General features: G+C 42.5%; 1 long non-coding RNA gene across 1 annotated transcript in view; it reads left to right on the top strand.

Annotated features, from left to right (window-relative positions):
• The window catches only part of LOC126046778 (uncharacterized), a 60,333-nt gene extending 36,362 nt beyond the window's left edge, over positions 1–23,971 (top strand). Inside the window, exons 2-3 of the long non-coding RNA XR_007508417.1 lie at positions 14,831–14,906; positions 23,892–23,971. This is a non-coding gene — a long non-coding RNA (uncharacterized LOC126046778). The remainder of the gene's footprint in view (positions 1–14,830; positions 14,907–23,891) is intronic.
• Positions 23,972–25,356: the final 1,385 nt, after the last annotated feature.

Below are 25,356 nucleotides of genomic sequence, written 5' to 3'. Positions count from 1 at the left end.
AGGGCAGACCCTGAGCTGGTATGAACTCTCTTGTCTCTACTCAACTGATCTCAAGGGAGCCTTAAGCCAGGTGTGAGGCGGTCTGTATGGCCTCTGCTCCAAAAAGTTTCCAGCTCTGCTGTATATACCATATATCTTGCACAAAGACTGTAATTTCAAGTGTAAGCAGGAGTAAGGGTTAAAGCTTCTGGCCATACTCTCTTTGCAGAGGGCTCCTCCACCACACAAGTTCCAGGTGTGTCTGTTTACTAGAAATGTAGAAAAAAAATGGTGGAGAAAGGCTATCCAGAGGAGCAGAAGGCTGTGACATACTTCGTCCAGAATAACTAAGATTGGAAGAGGATAAATGTGTAAAGTAGGTGACCATCATTAAGTCCTCATGAACACTTAGAGGGGATTTCACACACTACTTTAAGTCATACCTCTCTAGACTCTGATACTGCAGGGTTAAAACATCTTTCTTTGGTTTAGATCATCCAACAGAGTAATTTATATTCTTATCTCAATTCTGGATGCTGTACAAGAAGTCAATTGTGATTTTGAAATGTAATAATACAGTATCAGTATTAGCAATGTTAGGAAAGTTAAAGTTATTTCAGTCAACTAATCTCTCCCTAAAGGCCATTTTATTCAAAAGTGGTTTGGAGTATATAGTACATTAAATTGTATAAGCAGATGTCAATAAAACTGTATTCATGTACTTTGGGTCTGAAACTTCACATTTAAAGTCTGCTGGTTTACAGTGGAAGATTGCAATATTACTTTTTATGCTCTAATTTCGGCCATTTCGGTCAGCATTTGTCACTATTTCTGTACAAGGGTGGGAATCTTGCCTAGTTTGACACTTGGGGACAATCCTGTAGCTTTCCCAGTGGCTGTTCCTGATGGCAGGAGAAAAAACTCCTCATCGAGCCAAGCATCCAGGACCAAATCTGCGGTGAAGAGCTTGCAGTAGTGTGGAAGAGCTAAATTAGAAGTCTGTACAATTGGAGTAACAACTTGCTCCTTTCTAGAGCACTGCAAGATCAGAACAGGAATTTGTGTTTGTACGGCTGTGGCACAGGACTGGCAAATACACAGACAAATGCCACACAAGAGAGGAAATAATTTTAAGAAACTCATCTACATTGTGTTAGATGCTTTAAGGTATGAGTAGTTTTGGTTTTTAATACAGTATGATGCAAAAAATTGTTTTTAGCAGAAAGTAGGTCTTGTGTCTCAGCAGCAGCAGCAGCAGCAGCAGCAGCAGCAGCAGCGACAGAGGAGTGGAGACATGGATCGCCTGTTCTCCTTAATCACCATCATTAGCCTTTCCCTTGGACACGGGTGGGCAAGGAGAAGCCAGGAGACTCTGAGGGTGTTCACCCACCACCCGTGCTGGTGCTGGCAGCTGGGCTGGCAGCCTGGTGGGAGGTGAGGGGCTGGCTGGAAAGGCTGGGGATAAGCCCACGACTCCGAGCTGTGCGTTTCCCTGTGTTTCCTTGTGCATGCCTTTGGAAAAGGCCCTGGGGAGCAGACCAGGGTGCTCTGAAAGTGTAACGGGCTTATACAGAGCTTGCTGAGTGTGGACATAAGTTTCCCTGCCACTGGGCCCCCTCACCCCAATGCAGAGACCACCCTAGCATGGAGACCAAGCTCTTCCTCGCCTGCCTGCTGAAGCACTGGGGCAGACTGAACTGCCTTATGTGATGGAGAAGAAAGCCACGTTCATTTGCAGATGATCTAGCAGTCGCTACCGGTTTCTGTTGCCATGGATACAGCGACGAAGCAATAACTTTATTCAGGATTAGCTATTTTTACTGTAATTACACAACAGGAAATTATTAGACTATTCTTCCCTCCCTCTCCCCCTTAGTTTATTTATGTGATGCTGCAGGTGCCTGTATTGAGACCCCAAGCATTCAGTCGCTTGCCATCTGGGGCTGCTGCTCTGCCAGGGGGTGTGCAGTGCTGACAGATTCGGGGGTCCGACGGCTCTGCTCGGCGGAGCAGGCAGCAGGCTGGAGCCCACCCAGAAGCACCATGCAGCTGTGCTGCAGCCCAGCACCACGGGGGACGTGCTGTGGCCCTGTCTGCAATCAAGAATTGGTGTTGATAAATACTTTTGTGTGTGTGTGTGTGTGTGTGTGTGTAATTAAGTGAACTGCAGAGTTAGCAGAGACTAGGACCTGGCCTGCTTTGAATTGCTCTCCGGGAGGGAGGTTGGGGTTGCCCCTGAGCCTCCAGGGCACAGGCTCTCGGCAGGGGAGGACGTTTTACTGCCCACGCCTGGGCAAGTATGACGTGAGCACACAGCTCTGGTTTTCACTGATGTGTCGTTAAGCCTCTTCATGAGCGTCAGGGCTTGTACAAAGCCATTGGAGCTGCACAGAGTCCTCTTCTGAAATTTTGTTCTGGGGTGCCGCTGTGCACACTGCTGCGGGGCTTCCAAATCTTTCTCTCGCCATGGTGGCACATGGCTGGAGTACTTCAGGTCAGTGGTGGGTGGTAAAAACAAGGACTTAACCCTGATATTTTTATTACTGTGATTCTGCAGGGTCCTCAATCTAAGATCCCTATGAGAAAAGTCCTATATATAACAGAAAGTAAAATGTTTATAGATTTCTGTAGATTTTTAATAACCCTGTAAGATTTAGCTATGGAATTGTACAGGACAGCAAAGGAGTCATTAAAAGATAATGCATTTTTGTTTGCTTCTGTTAGGCTTTAGAGGTGTTTTGCTTGGCCACGGCCTTTGTTTTTCCAGCAGTTGTGTAGCTGGTGGGTGCAGCAGCTTGTGTCTGTCTCTTCTCACAGCACACGCAGGGGGACAGCATCGCTAGCAGTGCTGTGCGAAAACAGGTCTGTGAAAGCAGAGTGGAGCGGAAAACCTGTCAGGCAGTTAGCATTAAGAAGCGTGACACTGCCAGCGATGATGGACAGGCAAGTGAACACACTGCCTGATAACCAGATGCTGATGAGATGCTCTGGGAGGGGAGCAGAGGAGCGTGCAGGCACCCGGGGGCTGGAGTTGTATCCAGCCCGATTGTGGAAAAGTGCGCCAGGAAAATGAAGCCCAGACGCTCCAAGCCTCTTGATCTGTCCAGAGGAATCCATCCATGAGTTAATCCATATGTCATCCTGCAGCAAATGTAAGAGGAAAGAGTGTTACCACATAAACCGCAAGTAAATATCATCTCATAGCATGTGTCTCCTGTGACCCAGGCAGCTCTGTGCTGGACTCCACATCTACCTTTAAATTCATAAGGAGAAAAAAAATCCCTTAGAAAAGGACCTTAAAAAAAGACTTAAAGAAAAAAAAAGAGCATGAACACCACCCCCACCCCCCCCCCGCCCCCCATCACTGGACATGGGAAAGTTTTGTCATTGAACCTACCACTACTGTGGCACAGAAGCGATGAGTTTTTCCACTTCTGCAACACTGAATCTTTTTGACCATTTTTTGGCCATTAGCTACATAGATCTCATAGAGAGAGGATGTGGAGCCAGGATGTGAGAGACATAGATTAAATTCCTGAGTTTGCCCTGGCCTCCATGGGGCTGTGTCTGACTCAGTTTCTGTACCCTGCACCAATCCACCTACTTGGACCGGCTCTGGGCCCTGCCTGGAGCACCCCCAAGATTTCCTTTCCTTTCACCTCTGTGTTGTATTTGGTCATGGTTCAGGGAGAAGACTGTGTGCTCAGGGAGTCTGGTGACTGCTTTCACTGGTTAATAATAAAAATTATTTTTAAAATTGCCCCAAGGATAGTGGCATAAAAGGACATTAGAACTGATGAAAATTTTGGAGAATTGAGCGCTTTATTTGATGGTTTTTACTAATGGCATTTCTGGTCTCGATGCCATTCTTGTAATTTTTCAATTTACAAAAAGTGATTGAACTTAATTTAGCCAAACTTTCAGCCATCTTAAGGCGTTTCAGGACTGCATTTTTCATAGCTGATGAGAAATACTAAATGGAAAAAGAAAATGGAATGAATGAATGATTCAATGCAGAGCATTAGAAGAAATTCTAATTTCTGAAAAATAGGTATTTAGAAATGAAGTAAATAAGAATGGAAGAAAAACCAGGTAATCCTCCTGTATGAGAGCCCTGTTCCAGAGCTGTTGCTAGCTCATAGGGAAAATTTCAGAGATTTGTAATTACTCAGTAGTTTTATAGAGAAATGCCACTAAAAATGTAAAAAGTTTTGCATTGAAAATATGTTTTAGATTGGCATGTGGAAATTCTTGGCTGTATCTGAAGCAACAATGAAAGAAATAGGAAGGTAATTTAAAAAATAATAGAGGCAAGTGCTAAATTATCACCTTTACCCACTGAGGTGTGTGAACTGCATCAGGTTATGGGAAACACAGAATAGGGTCTATTGCCCCTACTCTGGCTTCTTTGTTGCCATCAAATAGGCCTGCCCCAAATCTTAAATTTCATGGTTTAATATTAGAAACTGAATCCATATTTGACCACGTGAGTAAGCGTGACCCGCTCTTCCGATTTGCTGAGGCACAGTTCACTAAGCAGAACAGAGATGGAAATCCAGCTACATTTGGCTGGTTAAATTTAGGCATCTTATGTTTGGCATTTAGCATTCATTTGATCAGAATTATTTCACAGGATGTGCTCTCTTTCTCAACTAAGGCACATGCCAGCATTCACTTTACTTCCATTAACATACCACTCTTAATCAAAGCCAGTGTTCAGACCTCTCTGCATCTTGTCATCTTACCAATCATTAATGCAGTTCACAGGACCATTATTTTTGCCCTACTGAGTATGCCAGATAATTTTGCCTGGGTCCTTTGAGACCCTAGAGGGACACATCCCCGCTTTCCGTCTGCTTGCTGAAATCTGCAGGACTGCCAGTCCATTTGCACTCCTCTGCGAGACCAAGCACTGGCAGGAGTCTTATCTTTCAGAAAAAAAGCAGACTTTTCATGGCATTAACAGTAGGACTGTGAAATTAAGTATCTAGTTATGAAAGGCCAAACTTGGCAGTGCCCTTAATCCAGTTGAAACTATGTCTGAAATACTGTTGTTATTTTGGCGTAAGTGATTAAGCAGTGCTTGGAGTCTTGCATTAGGACAATCAAGAAATAAATAATGATTAGGATGTGACAGAAAGATCTTGGATTTATAATCAGTTAAGGCCTAAAATCGATTAAAACCTATAAACCCAATTATCTCCAAGACCAGAATTCTTCATTTTCAAAAGACCAGTCTTGTGGTTTAAGTGTGTTATCGCTTTATAGCAGTGAATGTTAGTTGAGTTACATGAAGATTTTAATTACAGCCAGAAGCTTATACATGAAGAGATTAAAATAAAGAAGCAAAAATGGGCTGTTTAATATATTTTATCAATTTTAAGGATTCTCTTAAAGCATTTGATCCCTTTTTTCTCAGGTCACTGTGTTTACATATTTTTCAAAATTGTCTCTTCATTTCTCATTTTAGGAGCAAATTAATTTTTTTTAGGGATACGCTTTTGATTTATATTTGTCAGTGCGCAAAGCCACAGACCCACTGCTGGCAACATTTGCCTAAGTTGAAAGTACATTTTAATAACTGAACTCTACATACCCAAAGGCAAGGAATTTTGTGCAAATTTAATTTTGCTTGACGATTATAACTGTGGAAATTACTTTAATGGACACAGATTTGTTGGTTTTAGACAGAAAGTTAATCTGGAGGAAATCTTTGTGGAGTTCAGTGGTGATAAAAAAATTTTACTGTGAAGCACAATAACATCTGTTTGCAGTCTCCCATTTGAATTTAGCTCTTCAACCCTTTGGAATTTGCTCCATGGGAATTAGCAGGATTAAGCCTCTTTGTATTATTAACTCTGCAAGGAGTTCCTTTCATTCTCTATTCCACATAGCTCTGTCCCTACCTTGCCTATGCCATGGTACTCTGAGCTTTCAGGTCTTCAGATTTAACTCTTCAGGTTTAACTCGGAGACTACCTTTTTCTCCCTCCATCCGATCTCCCCAAATTTATCATCACCACCCTTTGCCTAATCATCAGATTCACTTTTCATGTCAAATTGAAGGACGTTCCCATGGTCAAGACCCTGTGGCAGTGCAATTATGTCTTGGGCTGTGGAAGAGCTATTGCAGGAAAACCCACTGGCTGTGTTAGCGTGCAGTTACCCTGGTCTAGAGCAGGTCTGGCTGAGAGCTGTATGATCCAAATAGAGTGCCACCTGTTGGCTTGGGTTGGTCTGGTTTTCTTCTCATTTTTCCTTCTTACAGAATTGATTTTGGTCACATTTGCCCATATAAAAACTGTTACCACCGTTGGTTGCTATCAGTGGTTGCTAAAAAAAGGTAAGTTCTTGTGCAGAAGACTGCAGATGGGAATGTAAGGTGTGGGAGGAAGATATGGAAAATCAAAACAGGAGGATGACAGAGCTGGAAAATGTGAGATAAGGAAAAGACTTTGGGAGGGCAGGAGGATGTCAGGACAGTGAGCAGCTGGGAAAAACTGCATGGAGTAAGGCCAGGGAAGAAGATAATGGGAAACTGGAGGAACCCTGAGCAGGAACAGGAGGAAATACCATGAGAAGAGCAGAAAGTCTTGTGGATGCAATAAGAAGCAGATGTGGTTTCCTTTTCATGATGGAAAATGTGTACATGTGACTCACTGAAGGCAGATTTGCAGGTAAATGTGACTCAGATCTGCAATCAAGTGAGTTAATTTTTCCCAAACTGAAGTTCTGCCAGCTGCAGCATCCAATCATCTCTGGCTGTGTCTCTACAGCATTTGAAAGGCATTTCTGAGGCTAGCTGCATTTACCTGCATTGTATCAGGCCAGCAACATGCAGTGCCTAAGATCTCTGTGTGGGTCCAGCCTGCCCTTATGATCACATTATGTGAGGATGTTGGGAGGATCACGACGTTGGGTGCCCACAGCCTGATTAGTGTTTTGTTCTGCAGCAGGTGGGTTTCACAACAGTCTGGGTTTGGCTCAGTTTGGATGTACAGGTCAGTGGAGACCATGCCAGGCTTCACATCTCTCCCAGGACCGGCTAGCTCATGTACAGCATAGAGAGGGATCCTTCCTTTCCCTTTGCAGACCAGGTGGAGACATGATATCACTGCGTTTCCTCATGGCGTATACCAGGTTGAAGGTCTGAATTTCAGACCATTTTTTGTATTCTTCTGTTATGGAGCTTTCTTTGAGGATTTTGCAAGATTTCTTCCCCTGGGACGTTCCCTCACCATGCAATGTAAAGTGGAGTTCAACCCAGATCTTCTCACTGAGGCAACTGAAATAAATTTGTCTAGGTATCATCTGAAATCACTGTAGAAAAAGAGGCACCTTCTGGTAGGTCTTATGTATTCTGCAGTGGATAGCTAGGACAGGCAAGGTGCTCTCAGGTTAGACTTTGGGGATGGTCTGCATCTGCTAAAGTCATCTAGAGAGACATGAGAAAGACTGACTTCAAACTGACTGCCTAATGCAGACGAGATGCCCGACTGTACGGCTAAAATTTGGTGAGATAAAGCTCAGTGTATAATGTGCATACACATTTATTTATAATTAGAGAGTTTATTTCAGTTTGTCGTAGCAACTCTATTAGAAAAATGTGTGGTTTTGTTCCCTATTGTGGTATCAGAAACAGATAGCCTTACATTTTAATGGAAATTGGTATTACGTTTAAATTTGTGGAAGATTAGATTGGGTCTTTTCCAGAGGTACAGTCATTTCTTTAAATCTGCTTGGTACTTCTGAGTTATCATTGTTGAAGATCAAACAACCACCTTCCTCCCTCCCTCACAACTTCTATTCTTCCTGAAGGTATAACATATTAAACCACAACATTTTGGGAAAAGTGTTTATATTATTCATATCAGGTTGTTTGTGAATAGTAAGTAATTTTTCTACAAAAAGATGAATTACTAACGGACTAGACTTCTCTATGAGCTTAAATTTCTTTATTCTTATTAGGAGTTCTATAAATAAGAAATGCTGCTTTGCATTGTTGTCTGTTGTACCAAACATTGGCCTCTTCTGAAAGCATTTCTTCCAGCTAAGTATTAATTCAACAGACATTGCTGTATTTCTGTTTTCAGCACCTTTTTTGAGATTTGTAAAGGCAAACAGCTAGTCCCTTTAGGCTCCCTTAATGGTCAATGGAGAAAATTAGGCACTTTTATGATGCAATTCAGTTGCCCTGTTGTAGACATTTAGTTGAGAATGAGATAAATCACACCCTGTCAGTGACTGTTTCTCTCTAGGGGAGTATATACTACTAGATCATAGACATTCGGTTATGAGTCCACCCTTGTTTTGAAGATGTGTTATATATACATATATGTGTCTATATATGCTCTGTGTGTGTGTATATATATGTCTACATGCACTCATAATATATGTAAGTTGTCTCTTACTTTGAATATATGCTTGAATTTTATAGTCTTACTACTTCTGAAGCATAATTCCTTGGTCATATCCCCGACTTTTCCTTCCTTTTTCTATGCAACTGTATGATCAGGCTTAAATCTGTTCTTTTCTTGGTGAGATGAAAAGCTCTCCTTTCATATGTCTTTGTGCAGGACCAGAGGTCACCCCAGCCTCTGGGCTGGGGGGATGGAAGGTAGAGCAGGGAAGTTGCACAGCTATGAAGCTGTGACCAGCACTGACTAATCAGAGAGTTTGAGGGGTTTACTCAAGGCTTCCCATGGGCAGAAGGGAGACAAAAGCCCCTCAGGTTCAGGAAAACTAACAGCTGAATCAAGCACTTGGATTTTTTGTCTTAGATTTAGAAAGGAGCTTCCATCAGAAAGATGCTGGTATGTTTTTGAGCTGACATGTCCCACCAAGAGTGCCTGACTTGAAGGGAGATTTCAAATCAGTTTTGTCTTCTATCCTTAACTTCTTAGGCAAGATTTGAAGCACTATGGCTGATACTAACTTCTTCTGAATTGCTTTCAGAGCCTTATGACTGGTACTGGATTAGGGCTATTTGCTGTTTACAAGTCAAAAAATATTTGGGACATCTATTGTTCACTTTTTTTTTTGCATGTATATTGTGTCTGTAGGTAAAGGGCAGGTGTCCAAGGACACAGCATCTCTGTCTCTCCTCAGGCTAGCTCCTTCAGAGATGTAGGGAGAAGGGAAGCCAGAGCAGGTATTTGTTTTCTTTACAAAGAAATCCATTAACCATGCAATTAAATTAAATGCCTTGGCATGCTAATGAGTTTTTTCTTTCCCCCCCTGCATGTTTTTAAGACATTCCTAGTCTTCCTCTTTTTTCTCAAATGTCCAAATGTGCAAATAATTAGTCACCTCTGTCTCCTCTGTTGAGGTTCATTAACCATTGCTGGGTTGTAAATTGAGATTCCACACCATGGTTTCCTGAAGTCAGAGCAAGCTGAGTCATTTAAAAACACCATGTGGTGGGATGTAACTTTCTGATCCTGTCACAGATAAAAACTCCTTTACAGCACTCATTAATGATTCATGCCGTGTCTTTGATATCTGGAGAGTTTGTGGGCATTTTGGTTACTGTTCAAAATACTATCAGTTGTGAATGCTTACCTTCTTAATATTTAGCCTCTTGACTGAAATGTCCTGTTTTTCTGGAAAGGAAAAAAGCCTGGAGGACTGGAGCCTCTTCTCAGTTGCTAAAAGCAGCTAGTCCAGAAAGCCTCTGGTGTTGTTCTTTCATTGCATCAGGAGCAGAAACTCTGCAAGAGTTCAGTCTTTCTAGCCAAGCGCAAAACCAGCAAAAAGGTCTGCTGCATGCCCTTAGATGCTTTTGCAGCACCCAAGAAGTCACTGGCTGGCGTTGTCTGCTTTTGCATTGCAATTTGTGCCTATCCTCAGTGATAAATTTGCAGATTCACCAAGTTTCATGCATTATACATGAGACAAAATTACCTGGCCCTCCTCATTCACCCCCTCTGCCATTATTTCTGTCTCACGTACTATATGAGTGATGTCTTGCAACATCTGACTGTGTTCCCATTTGCCACACATATCAGATCAGCGTGTGTGTGATCTCCTGATCACTTGTATCCAGCAGGTGACATCTCAGGGCCAGAGAGGCCATGATGTCGCAAAGCCTGGAAGGAGCCTTTCTGGAAAAGCATCCTGAAGTTATGGAAAAATTAATCTACATTTTTAAGCTCATTTCTACAAATCACTGCTATTGTAGAAATATTCTTTGGCTTTTGTAAGTAATGTGTTGATATCTAAACCACTTTTTTTGGTATTAGACTCTATGATATTCTTTACACCTGTGTTTCCCTACCATCTGGAGTGCCAAGCTCTTATTCATGTTCCCTTTGTCTATAAGCAGGCAGGTAATCAAAAAGAGCCACTAAACCCACAGAGAAATGGAAATTGTCTCCAGAAGAGAGAAAGCTGTGGGTTAGCTAAGGGAGCTGAAGAGACCAGGGAAGAGGAAAATTGGAGATAATCTTCTGTATCCATCTACCAAGTCCTTGAATCCTTAGTGCCTCATCTGTTTGGGGAAAGAGATGTAAGGTAGGTAGCCTCATCCAACCCTACTGCTAGCAAGAAATAACAGGAACAAGAAGACATCCCTCTGTGCCTATTTAAGCCTCCAGTATGAAAGAATGCATTGAAGACTGGATCAAAAAAAAAAGTAAATTTCTAAAAAAACCCCAACCAGTAACTCTTGAGCCTCTCAACTAACAGGAGCGAGAGAAGGGACCTGAAAGGGGATTGCATCTGCTTCTGAAGAAACTCTTACAGGGATGGAAATGGTCAGTGACTCCTCAGATACCACTCAGAATAACATCAACTGCTTCCATGAGCACCACAACTATCCCAGCCCCAGCCCATTCATGCCGCCTGTTTTCTGCTCTTCGCAGACCTCCTTTTTCCTTGGGGGTGGAAGGCTTAGTGTGACACCATGCTAAGGTCTGAAGGCAGAAACCCTCCGCACAGAAGTTTGAGGGACACAGAAACTTTGAGTCAAGGAGCTGGTCTGGCATCTGGGGAGAAATTGGGAGGAGTAACAACAAGCAAAATTCAGGGAAAAAAATTCCTTCTTCTTGGAAATGCTCAAAGATCTGTGAGATAGACAAGGGAACATCCTCCAAACCCATGGTGCTCACAACCTCGCTCATCCAGCTGCTTGTGCTCCTCCCTGTGCTGAGCATGAGACACGAGTTCAGGTTTCCCCTACGCTCATGGCTCCTTTGAGCTGCAGGGGCTGGGAGAAAAGCAAAGTGTTCAACCTGTCCTGCAAAACGAGCCTCACAGCAAAGGCGGCTGTTTTCAAGGTGCTATTCTGATGTCACTCAATTCCCGTGAAGTCATCATTTAATGCTTGTTGCTATAACAACCTGTTAGTCTTTTTTCGCTGTTACTCATGCAACACAAATGCCTACAGGTGTGTCACTGTTGTGAAGTTCACCTTTAAAATGTTGATTTAAAAATATCTCTCCTATGCAATATCTCACTGGAACAAAGCACACAGCTTTACAGACATATTATCTTTGAAGAAAAGCCATCTCCAACTCATCCTGTGCTGTCTGAATCAAAAAATAAGTAAACTAGAGGAAAGAGCATTCTTTGAGTGAAGCAGCATTTTAGCTGAATACTTTTCTCTTTTATGCTCAATATTTCCAAAAGCTTTTTCAAAAGCTCATTTTAACCACTTAGCTTCTGTTTTTAAAAGTCTCATTCTGTGTATGGGAGTTCAAACGAAGCACTTCTGACTATTGTGGTCAAGCCTGTGTCTTTCTGTAGTTGTATTTTTTAAGGAATGGTGATAAACAGAGCAAGTGCCCCCAGGAACAAGGATTGGTGATAAACAAAGTGCCTTAAGGAATAATGCCCATTTTCTGGGCATTATTAAGCTAATGTGAAATATATGTCACTTTGGTAACACTAAAGACTAGCAGGAAAGATACCAATACAGCAGGTCATACTGTGGATGGGAAATCCCTTTCAGTGGCGTTTGAAATGCTGGTGCTGGTTCTGGACCAATAGTTAATCACATGGGAGCAATGAAAGGGTGTAAGAATGACAATAAGCCAGACAGATTTAATCATCTTCTTGGAAGTATCTTCAAACATTCTGGGGTGTAAACAAGCTCATTGAAATATTTATGGTCTTGCATTGTCTCTTACTGCGGTGGAGTATGACAGTTGAGGGGATCCCATGACTGTGCTGCCATAGACCTCAGCACTCATCTCCTGCTCCTTTCCCAGTCACACTCTCTGACAGCAAGCACTATACAGATTGCTAACAAAAACCTAAAACAAATGGTGCCAACAAGCATGGGTTGGTCCCTCAAAGATGCCTTTCTCTCTCCTTTGACTATAGGAGAAGCCTAGGGAGGTAAGTCTCTGGTTTCAGGGCCAGATGGAAGTGTGCAAAGCTCAGACAGGATTGTCCTGGCCTTGGTGACTTCTACCTGTGGTGTGGAAGCAGCTACAGCTCTGCTAACTTTTGCAATATTATCCTTTAACTGATGCAATACATGTTGTCTGAGTGTCAGAATTCTGAGGGATGAGCGCTGTAAAGTAACCACTTCCATGAAATATGCACAAGCTTTCAGACATAGTATTTTTTTAAGGGTTCATTTGTTATTTTGACTTAGAGCTTCCCCCCCCCCCCCCCCCCCCTTAAAATGTATTTTACAGTTTCCAAAGCTTTTGGAGCTCAAGCAAATTTTAATTTTATTTCACTTTTCTGTAAAGGGGAGCTATGAAGTGCTGGGAAAGAGGCATCAGTTTGTCCCAGTGAAGCTGGGTACATATGTGAAGCTCACCTGTATTACACTGGGAGTCCACTCCCCACTTGCATCCCTGGGGGCGCAGATCACAGGCAGCCCCTGTGTCCCAGCACACAGCAGTGTGGTCAGCCTGGAGGTTTTTATGTGGCGATGTTCAGATGAACCCTGCTTCCAGCATCATTCACTCTTATGTCTCCAGCAATAGATTTGGCTTATGTCTTACCAGATATAGGTGGGATAAACTCTCCAGAGGGGCTTCTGGGATGCGTCATAAACAATGAAAGTTAAAGCCTAATTATTTTGTCTATCAAAAAAAAGTGTTTCCTCATCTCCAGAATTCATGGAAGCCGCTTATGAAGTAATTCCCAGATTTCTCCTGTGTGAGGTTCATGCTCAGAAAAGAAGTAAAAGTAAGGATAAGAGGTACTTAAAGACAAGTCTAATCTCAGAGGGGTAAAACTAGCATTAATGGCTTCATTCTTCCAGTTTTCAGTCAGATAAACTCACTTTACAGTTTAAAGATGGTGCTCCAGTCAGGGACTTAGGAACTATGAATCCTTTCTTTTTCAGTTATAGACAGATATTTCAGAAAAATGCCATGGAATCAGTCCAAGTAAACATATTAAATAGATGGAAATTTCAAACAAGTGTACAAAACAGTCTTACGCCTCAATGAAAATACAGAGTTCAGCTTGAGTCCCCATGCAGTCGTATTCATGTAACACTAGTTTAGCTACAGGATTCATGACTCAGTGTTTCTACTGTCAGGTTTCTGAAATGTGGGCTGACAGCACTTAGCTTGGCCAGTATAATATCACAACATCCAGAGTAAATGACTACTGAAAGTTTTTTCAGTCCTAGTTCAAGATCAGGGAAAGAAGCTGTGGGAGAGCTGGTATTGCCTGATTGCTGCATCTGAGATTAAGACTTTTAAAATTCTTGTTTCCGTGTCACTATTGCTTGAGCATGCTGTTCTTCCTCGTCTCCATTTTTCTTCAGTTACATGATCTGACCTCAGTATTTTGTGATTAACATTTAGCACCATAATTTGCCTGGGAACCAGGGAGGATGGTGCGATTTGAATGGCAAGAGAAGAGAACCAAAGTACTCAATAACCCACACATCAATGATCTGAGCACAAAACAAATGATTGTCTGAGCTGGGCACATCTAGGTGCACATTTTAGCCAAATCCTTCCCCAGGTTGTACACCCCACCCTAAAAACAACCCCTCCACCTCTGGCTTTGATTGACTTACTGAATAGCCAGGGATTTGCAGCACTTCTTTGCTACTACCTTAGGAGGCACCAGGAGGATGCAAAATGGTGCAGTGGCCCTATTGCATCTTTGAAACATTTTACATCATTCTGGACTTGAGACCACATAGAGATTTTAGGAGACCTCATGAACAGGGATTTTATTAAGTTAGGGGAAAGGAGGAAGGACGGTGGTGCCTAGTTGATGGCATAGCCTTGGCCATGTTGGTTCCATGGGGTATACAGGAGGGGGGCTACAGAGAAATCAGAAGCCTTGCTTCACTTGCTTCATATGACAGGGAGGAAAGGAGCTGGTAAATGGGGATGCTGAGCAACTTCAAGTATGATGTCAGTCTCTGTTGTGAAGTTGAGACAGGCTTACTATATTTTGAGTACACTTCAGCTCTAAAAATGAGGCAGATCTCTGTGGCATGACATTGGAGCATTAAAAAGGGTGATGGTCAATCTCTTTCTGCGGCTGAAAGTGTATTCCCTATTTAGGTGCATGAAAAGCCTGTCAGAAGAGCCCTTACTTTGCAGGTGAATGTTAAAAGCTGTATGCAGAGAAGGAGTGTCTGGGGAACAGTGTCGATGGGTGATCCCTCTGCGTGCGCCAGGCAGGAGCAGGTCCAGGGGCTGGCTGCAGCAGTCATATTTCTTGCTTAAGGCTTCTCATCATCTTTCTCTGAATTACCAGGCTGCGTCTCCTTCTACAATAGGTATTAAATTATGCCTGAATAAGCTATGCATTACCTGAAACTCAGGTAAAGGCAGCACTGTGGGTACCAGTGTCTCTGTGAAACCTGTACTTCACTGTTTTGGAACAAACCCTGCAAACATTCCTTCCTTTTCTGTTTGTAGCTCAGTCCTCACCAATTCATGTCCCTCATAGTCATCAAAAAGAAACACTGAAGGGAGAACGATGCCTTATCTCCAGGTATGTGCCTGTTAGGCTATGAACATACTACTGCTTTCTCTCTCAGTTTTCTTCCATGTATTTACCAGTATTTCTCTCTGTTTGATGAATTTCTCCATTTGCTGTTCTCAGATTGTCAAAACAGACTGTGACTCTCACAAATGTATTGCAAGTAATTGCCAGATATTGTTTATGCGCTGTACTTGAGCTGCAGCTTAATCATTGAAGATCCTTGTGAAATTTTGATTAAACTTTATTTCATAACTTTAAAAAAACCCTGCTTGGACTGGAAGCACAGATCATGTGGTAGGTTATAGTTTACATTCATGTCCCCATTCACAGTAACAGGTACACTCAATACTCTGTAATATTAAAATCATAGAATCATTTAGGTTAGAAAAGATGCTTAAGATCATTGAGTCCAATTGTAAACCTAACACTGCCAAGTCCACCACTAAACCATGTCCCTAAGCATGATGTCTACATATCTTTTAAATACCTCCAGGGATGGTGACTCAACCACTTCCCTGGGTAGCCTGTTCCAATGCTTGATAATACTTTCAGTGTAGAAATTTTTCCTAACATCTGATCCCAGGCAACTTATGAAAGCTCAAAAAGTATGAAAGATTTTTATGATAAACTGTGTCATATTGCTATAATGTGCTATCAGTTGACTTAATAAACCTTTAACAGGCCCCTAACATATATTATTTCTCCTGGACAGTGTATGTTGTGAATGAATATTTCATGAGAAAAGGGTGTTGTGGTTAAACATGCAAACATGCATTTGTTGGTTTGTTTTGGGATTTTCTGCGTGGTAAAAGTGTGATAAAAAGTAGTCAGATTTGTATTGCTTGCTATGAAATATTTATTAGTAGTTTTGATTTTACCTATAAAGGTTGGTTTTTTTCACAGTAAATGTTATGGATGCAGGAATAAAAACATCATAGCTACTCTTGAAAACTAGAGGCAAAATTTGGCTCTCAGATCAGTGGGGGTTCAGCCATGGATGTCACCAAGAGCAAGGAGAGGCCATAAGTTAGCATGCTGCTAGGGATTTTGGAGGCAAGACTGAAAGGGGCTGATACTTCAAGTAGAGGATCAGAAGCCCAGGCTGTCCCATCTCCTTGTGAACACACAACTGCCTGGTTTCTTCCAGGCTGGGTGACTCTGACAGCCGAAGAGGACTTGTTGCTGTATTACAAAATGTGCTTGAAATTAATCTCTCTAATCTTTCTCTTCCTAAGATCAAAACATTGAGTAATTTCCCAGCCCACAAATGTTCCTTCTTCATTGTCTATTAATTTCTTTAGCCCATGATATCACGCCTTCTGGTGGGCTGGTACCACTTAAAGCCATTGACTATACTCAAAGAGTATTCAAATGGCTGTGCTCTGACTAGTTTTGAGTTACCTTTAGAAAGTTATGGTGAAAGAATTTGTGCAGTGGCTGGAGGATATCTATAGAACATGGACGTTTTTTCACACTGATCACTACCTCCATCATAAGACTTTCTTTTCTATAGTTCCCTAAACTCTAGAATAGAAAATACAATTTTTTACAGCTTTTTTGAAAAATTATTTTTTAATAATTATATTCCTGTTTGAGAGCTTAAAATAACTTGAAAATCTGTAAACTGGGATCCTAGGCATTTTTTTTCAAGAGATAACATTCAATTGCCAAGGCTGCTGCAACTGTACATCCTTCCACTGTCCATATAATCTCTTTCTCTTCTCTAAAGTAAGTATATTCCTGTTTTCCTCCCACAGCAAGGTTCATATTTCCACAATATGGGATTACCCTGTCTGATGGGTTGTTTCTAGCCCTTTAAATATATTAACCCATAGATATATTTCTCTTTGTCCTGGTAAGCCAATGTTACTAGCCTCTGAGACAATCCTTGCACACTGATGAAAAATACACTCTAATCCCTGAATTTTGGGGGAATTACAGGTACTCAAAAGATATGTCTGCCAAACACATAACATACTGCTGGTGTGGTCTATTAAATTATCAAAATCCTCTAAGATTAATCAACTGGCTTTAATGGATGCAAGAAATCTTATTGTATTATGGCAAAGGGTTACATTCTCAATTAACACTACTCAAAACAAAATCACTAAAGAAAAATAACAAAACATAGTATGTTTTTGCTTCTTTTTTTTGGTGTTTCAGATGGTTGGGAACAACTAACAACCTTCACTCTCTTAGGCTTGATGGCCCTGGTGAATTTTTAAAGTTACCCATCTGTGCTTTTGTTTTTCTGGAATTGCCCTGCCTTGCCAAGCTCACCTCCTGATCCTCCTCCGGTGGAAGTCAGTCTTATGAAGGGAGACAGGAGATCTTTTTTCAACTTGTCAACTTGCCTATGCCTGAAAGTCTCTGAATCAGGTTTCTTCCTTTCTCCCTGGTTCTTTGCACTGAGTTTTCTCATCTTTTTTAAAGCCTTAATGATCTGAGGCAAGAGCCCATTGGGTGCTATGGATGAAGGATTCTGGGTTTTTCTGGAGGTGGAGATATCACAACAGATGCAAGACTTCTTTCAAACTATCTAAATTATGCACTGAAAGCAGTATTCACTGTATAAAATATTCATTATACATGGATCTTGCCAAACTCGTATTTTCTAGTTTATTATACCCTCTTCTTAGAGATAGCATATGACATAGCAACAATTTAAAATTTGACACTTAAACCACTTCCTAAGTTATTCTTTCCCTCCGTTTCTTTCCTTTATATCCAAAGGAAGAGACAAGAAACCTTGAAATAGGTAGCCTAAGATAATCAGTTTCTAGGGAAGACTCCAGTAGAGACTAATCCCTGAAGCATTCAGACAAGGCTAAATCATGGAAATGTAAAAACAATCCATGAGCCACAGTTCAAAAAGCCCATCTGCCCTTTCTTTCTAAGAATCCATAAGGTACATCTCTCAAGCAATACAAGCGCATTTGTCTAACTTACAGCATCTTTCCATCTTTGTTACAAGCATGAAGATACTAAATAAGTTCTCAGATATCATAAATACTATGTCATTTGGGCAGTAAGTAGCCTTTAGATGTTATGAAGTGATAAAAACATTATTTATCTTCTTTTAATATTCCTTCCCACTTTTGCTTTGTGCTCTGTACAATTGGCATCTGGATTTCTTTCAGAATGGAAAAATCAAGTGGCTGGAGTATATCAGTGAAAAAAATATTTTGCCACAAAAAACCATTTTTGTTTGGATTTCCAGAAGAAGAAATTATCTGTTGCCTCCAAAAGTAAATATCCATTAAGGAGCTGCCTTGCGCAGTGCTTTCTTTTGGATTTAGGAGAAATTCACTTTCACTGAATCATAGGACCATTCAGGTTGGAAAGGACCGCAGGAGGTCTCTACTCCAGCCTCCTGCTTAAAGCAAGATCAGCTACAAGGACAGACCAGGTTGCTCAAGGCTTTATTCAGTCAGGACTTTCTGAGAGTTTACTTTTTCATGTTAGGAAGTGGTGCTGTTCTTCTAAATTATTGTATTCTACCTGTTTGGAATAGAATAATCCGCAGACCTAGTTTCTTCTTATAGACTCCCTTAACAACATAAATATCAGCTTTCACAAGTGCCCTGGTCATTGCTGGCTTTCAGGTGTGGCAGCCTGAAAGTTCAAACAGAACACCTTAATGTTAGGGGACAGTATTACCATTGTAATGGTCAAAGGATGCAGGGAAGCAATGCTTGTAGGTACAGCTAACACCTACATTTAATGCCTTATTAGACCAAATGACACAGTTGAATAAAGGGATCAAACTTTCTAATCGAGTCCCTTTGTCATCTTCACTTGAGGAGCTCAAACCCAAAAACCTTTTAAAACAGCATACTTAATGTTTGGTGAATAGAAGAGTGTGGACTGAAGGACGAAGGTGAGCATCGTTTCATGCTGTTGTTTCATATGAGCACCAGTGATACAGCCAGGAGCAGTCTGAGGAGTACCAAGAAGGATTACAAGGCCCTGGGAGCAGTGGTAGGGGACTCTGGAGCACAGGTAGTTTTTTCCTCAATCCTCCTGGACAAAGGGAAGGATTTTGAAAGGGCCTGTTGAACCTGATGAATCAACAAATGGTTATGGGACTGGTGCCACAGCCAGGGGTTCAGCTACTTAGACCGCGGGACTCACTTTGAGAAACCTGGTCTACTGGGGGCTGATGGGATGGGGTCCATCTGTCAGAGTAGGGGATGAGCATCTTTGGTCATAGGCTTGCCAAGCTGGTGAAGAGGGTTTTAAACTGAAGTTGCCAGTGGAGGGGAGCCTCAATCCATCCCACTCCTACCAGTTTGATGCCAGTGCCAGAAGTAGATGCCCAGAGCCTGGAGAGGGACCACAGGTCAGCAGGAGAGCACCTGAAGAGCAGCACAAAGGAATTCCAGCCCCTCCAGCCAGCAAGTCAGCTTCATCAGGGCCCAACTTAAATGCCTTTATGCAAACACATGTAGCATGGGGAATAAACAAGAGGTGTTCAAGATGTGCACACGCCTGCAGTGATCTCATTGGCATCATGGAGACATGGTGGGATGGCTCCTATGACTGGAGTGTTGGAATGGAAGGATACAGGCTCTTTAGAAGGACAGGCAGGGAAGATGAGGAGGGGGTGTCACCCTCTATGTCAGTGACCTGCTGGAGTGCATGGAGCTCTGCCTTGGAATGGATGAGGAGCTGACCGAGAGCTTATAGGTCGGGATCAAAGGGAGGGCAGGGACAGGTGACATTATATACAGGCCACCTGACTAGGAAGACTGATCAGATGAGGCCCTCTATAGACAGATAGGAGCAGCCTCACATTCACAAGCCCTGGTCCTCATGGGGGACTTCAACCACCCCAATATCTGTTGAAGGGACAACACGTCAGGGCGCAAGCAACCCAGGAGGTTCCTGGAATGCGTTGATGACAACTTCCTTCTCCAAGTGATAGAGGAGGCAACGAGGAGAGGTGCTGTGATGGACCTTGTTCTCACCAACAAGGAGGGGCTGGTGGGGAATGTGAAGCTCAAGGGCAGCCTTGGCTGCAGTGGCCATGAAATGGTGGAGTTCAAGATCCTTTGGGCAGCAAGGAGGGTGCCCAGCAAACTGGCTGCCCTGGACTTCAGGAGAGCAGCCTTTGGCCTCTTCAGGGATCTGCTTGGTAGAGTACCGTGGGATACAGCCTTGGAGGGAAGAGGGGCCCAAGAAAGCTGGTTAATATTCAAGGTTCACCTGCTCCAAGCTCAGGAGTGATGCATCCCAACAAAGACGAAGTCAGGCAACAACACCAGGAGGCCTGCATGGATGAACAAGGAGCTCCTGGACAAACTCAAACACAAAAAGAAGCCTACAGAGGGTGGAAGCAAGGACAGGTAGCTTGGGAGAAATACAGAGAAATTGTCCAAGCAGTCAGGGATCAGGTTTGGAAAGCTAAATCCCTGATAGAATGAAATCTGGCCAGGGATGTCAAGGGCAACAAGAAAAGCTTCTATAGGTACGTCAGTGGTAGAAGGAAGACTAGGGAAAATGTGGGTCCTCTCTGGAAGGAAACAGGAGACCTGGTTACCCGGGACATGGAGAAAGCTGAGATACTCAATGGCTTTTGTGCCTCAGTCTTCATCGGCAAGTGCTCCAGCCACACCGCCCAAGATGCAAATGGCAAAGGCAGAGACTGGGACAATGAAGAACCACCCACTGTAGGAGAAGATCAGGTTTGAGACCATCTAAGGAACCTGAAGGTGCACAAGTCCATGGGACCTGATGAGATGCATCTGCAGGTCCTGAGGGAACTGGCAGATGAATTGGCTACGCCACTATGCATTATATTTGAGAAGTCATGGCAGTCCAGGGAAGTTCCCACTGACTGGAAAAGGGGAAACACAACCCCCATTTTTTCAAAAGGGAAAAAAGGAAGACCCGGGGAACTACAGGCCAGTCAGTCTTACCTCTGTGCCCTGCACGATCATGGAGCAGATCGTCCTGGAACCTCTGCTAAGCCACATGAAAAATAGGGAAGTCATTGGTGACAGCCGACATGGCTTCACGAAGGGCAAATCGTGCCTGACAAATCTGATGGCCTTCTATGATGGGCTTGTTACAGTTTTGGTGGATAAGGGAAGAAATATGGACATCATCTACCTGGACTTGCGCTAAGCATTTGAACTGTCCCGCACAACATCCTTGTCTCTAAATTGGAGAGACATGGATTTGATGGGTGAACCACTTAGTGGACAAGGAATTGGCTGGATGGTCGCACTCAAAGAGTTGTGGTCAATGGCTCGATGTCCAAGTGGAGACCAGTGACAAGTGGTGTTCCTCAGGTTTAGTACTGGGACCGATGCCATTTAACATCTTTGTTGGCAACGTGGACAGTGGGATTGAGGGCACCCTCAGCAAGTTTGCCAATGACACCAAGCTGTGTGGTGTGGTCATCATGCTGGAGGGAAGGGATGCCATCCAGAAGGAACCTTGACAGGCTTCAGAGGTGGGCCTGTGCAAACCTCATGAAGTTCAACAAGGTCAAGTGCAAGGTCCTGCACATGGGTCAGGGCAATCTGAAGCACAAATGCAGGCTGGGCAATGAGTGGATTGAGAGCAGCCCTGAGGAGAAAGACGTGGGGGTATTGGTTGACAAGAAGCTCAACATGACCAAGCAATGTACATTTGCAGCCCAGAAAGCCAATCATATCCTGGGCTGCATAAAAGGAAGGAGCGTGGCCAGCAGGTTGAGTGAAGTGACTCTCCCTCTCTACTCCGCTCTTGTGAGACCCCACCTGGAGTCCTGTGTTCAGCTCTGGGGCCCCCAACATGAGAAGGACATGGGCCTGTTGGAGCAAGTCCAGAAGAGGGCCACGAAGATGACAGGGGACTGGAGCACCTCTCCTAGGAAGACAGGCTGAGAGAAGAGAAGGCTCTGGGGAGACGTCATAGCAGCCTTCCAGTACCTAAAGGAGGCCTACAAGAAACCCACAGGCACAGTTCCACAGGAGTTGATAACAGGGTCTAACAGCCCCTGACATGGCAAGCAATGAACCAGGGCCAAGTTCAATCCAAAGGCTCCAGCCAGAAGCGGAAGGAAACAGGGCGAGAGACAGGGCTGAGAAGAAGCTGCAGCATGGCTCCAAAGTCCATCCATTTGGGTACAGCTACAACGTCACTGACGCAGGGACTGACAGCTGAAATGGTGCTAATCAGGTGTAAGTGCAATGGGAATTTTTTGCAGTCGAGCAAAGGAGGACAAATACATCTTTATATCACAACAGTTAAGCGTTCGCTTTTGTCGAGTGTTATTCCAATATCAGAGAAGCCTCATAAATAATCTACTAATATTGGGCTTTCATCATAAGGTCACTTGCTTAATCCCAGGTAGGCAGTGACAAATGGCAAGCTGTGTCTGACTCAACCATTTCTCTCGCACACTTTCATTATAGGCATTTGGAATAAAACTGCTCTATACCCTGCTGAGTAACCTTTACAAAGTGTGCTGCTTGTCAGGTAGGGTTCAAGGAAAGACAGAGCAATTCAGACTTCGCATGAACAGAAGCCAACTTTTAACTGGATTGAATTCCCACAGTAAGGCTAATAATTTTGGTACAAACCACAAATAATTATTGTTATAATTGTTTTCCAGCATCCATAGGTGTGCTGGCTGCCTCTCAACCTGAATGAAAGGACCAGGACTCCTGGTTTAAAAAGCTCACAATGTTCTTGTTTCTGCAAAGTTCATTCAAAGCCAGTGGGAATAATTTTCATAGGTCTATAAGTCTCCTTATGAAAGGCCACAAACTTTATGTTCACTGAGGTGTCTGGGAAACATTATTCAAGGTTAAGATTAAGTTACCAGGCAAAGAACACACTTGGTCTCTGTGAATGAACTGGAATTTAATGCAGCCCTCCTGTGTCCCATAAGAACATGAAAATGGTCCTACTGGTTCAGTGCAAATATCTACCTAGCCCAAAAGTGCCCTTAAGCAGATACCTAGAGAAGCATAAAAGCAGAAGTCTGTGTGATATTTCTTCCTGCTACCTTACCCCACCTTCACCAATTTTGGCCCAAAGGATTTCCTCTGCCTGTCCTGGCTTGTCTGTTCAGTAACATCCAAGGGATCTCTCTTGTATGGAATTCCCAATTTTCCCCTTGAAAACATTGTTAACCTGATATTTTGTTTCATCTACCAAACACTGAGCTGATGGTTTTAAGGAAATAGCTGCTGTTTCCCAAGGCCTCACTACTGAGTGGTTATGCTCTGGTCAGAAGCCAGCATTTTATGTGTGAATCATTTGCCATCATGTGCATCTTTTTATATTTATCCATATCACACTTCATCTGGTATCTTACCTCCTTGTCATTCATTTTCCTAAGGTCCTTCCTAATGCTGCTCTGTCTACCTTTGTCCCTACTACTTTGAGCAGCTCTGCATCACCAGTAAACCTTTCCAACGTGCTGACCTTCCTGACCTTATGAATATGTGATGGAGTTGGTCCAGAGGTTTTTGGGGCTGGTAACTTCTTAGGTGTGCTCCTTTTATCATTCATTCAGGTTCTTCCTGCACACAGGACTATCTTTTCTTTCAAGCACACTCCCTACAGAAAACATATGCAAATTTTAAACCCAGAAATTTCTTTTAAATATTTTTTGGCTTTTCTTTTCCCCAAATGGATTCGTATCTTGGCTTCTCCATGTTTATTTATAAATACCACATTCACTTTACCCAGAAGGCAAATGCTATTACCTTCACAATGGTGTTTTGTATCTTCAGCATGTGTACATTTCTGTGTGTTCTCAAATGTGTGCGTATGGAAATACTGAAATTAATAGTTAATGTGAATGCATTTAACTGTAGTCTCGGAAGGTAGCCGTCTTCTAATAATTGCTGTACTTTCAGATGTGGCTAATATCAGAAATGTAAGAGAAGAACTAAACTACCAATTCAAAATTTTGCCTTTCCCTTGATATTTTGTTTGTTTTCACTTCATAGATGGAAGAGTGACTACAGGGAGTTTATTTTCACTTCATAGATGGAAGAGTGACTACAGGGACTAAACATGCTGAAGACACAAGCTTTCCCTTTATGAAGCTGAAGCATAACAGATAAATAAAGCATTAAATTGCTTCTCTTGTATTAACTACAGTTTTGATTTTTAGAAAAGCAAGCAGATTAAGGGTCAAATTAACTTATCATTTAGATTCAAAACAAGTGTCCATCCTGCTCCAAAATGCTATAATCTGTGTATTCCACTTTGTGACCACTGCTTAGCATGCAGAAAGAAGTTTTTCTCCTGGCAGATAAAACCCCAAACAAATTAACTTTCTTAAAAGCTCAATAAATCCAAAAGCCTGGCAAATATTACTGATCTTCTTACGCTCAGCAGTACTGCTTAAGAAAGGAGATACCATTATAATGTCTTTTTTTCAATGAAAGACTTAAGTTAATTCAAAAAGATAAAACAAGTTTGGATTGATAAGCTGCTGTCACACTAATAAATATTAAGTCTGTTGTCATGAGCCATTATAAAATGGTTTTTATTATACAATTCATACCCACACAAGCTTCATGCAAAGACTATAAACTTTATTACATTAATAAATTCATTTTTGCTCATTACCTCACAGAGTTGAAAGTATTCCTTCTTAGACCTTCTGCACTGAGATTTGAACTACACTAGCAGCCACCATGTCTAGCTTGCAAATGCTCTCCTAATGTCTCTGACTTCTGAAATCAGAGACTTCTACCATGTTCTGGCTAACCCTAATTGAGTAGTTTTAAAGCACGTATAAGTTAAAGCTTTGGAAGCTGCCACACTTCATCAGACAACAAGGAAAAGGTGATTCAAAATGAACAGGGCAGTGGTCCAGTCCAAAGACGAAGCATATAAGCTGACGGCCAAGACTTAAATGCGATCAGACATCTGTATGTCCTGTGATTGCTAACACCAGTCAGTGAGTTCAAGGGAAGTATATGAATGAGAAGTTGTAGTTGAAGAAAGATCTGATAAGAAAAAATAAATGTAGATGATATAACATAAATTATATGATATAACATAAATTATGATGATATGTCATGAGGTAGGATTAAGCATGGAGCTCTCCTGCATTCACAGCTATAAATAATGCATTATAAGGTTATTGCAAAATTATCATATTGCTACCTTTTAGCTGTTTTATATGGGTCATCCTCTAGCACGTTGGGCTGATGTGGCCTTTTGGTCTTTTTGGCAATTCTCCAGCTTCTGGATAGAAGAGGCAACTTCAGGCACAGACGATGTGTTAGTGCTGTCTCTTGGGAGAACAAGGAAGGCGGTAGTCAGCAGGCTGGCAGGACAAAAACACATGCCTCCTATTTCTTACCAGAACAGCATGTCTCCAGAGCAGACAGAAAGGGCACTGGGGAAGGAAATGAGCAGGCAAAGGGAGAAGTGATGGTAAATTCAAGCTACAGGACTGAACAGCCTCCAGATACTCTGAACTCATCCCAATTTGGAA

This window comes from Accipiter gentilis, chromosome 16 (assembly GCF_929443795.1).
Source record: "Accipiter gentilis chromosome 16, bAccGen1.1, whole genome shotgun sequence".
Taxonomy (NCBI): domain Eukaryota; kingdom Metazoa; phylum Chordata; class Aves; order Accipitriformes; family Accipitridae; genus Astur; species Astur gentilis.
The sequence above is the reverse complement of the archived record's forward strand: the minus strand, read 5'-3'. Positions and strand labels throughout refer to the sequence as shown.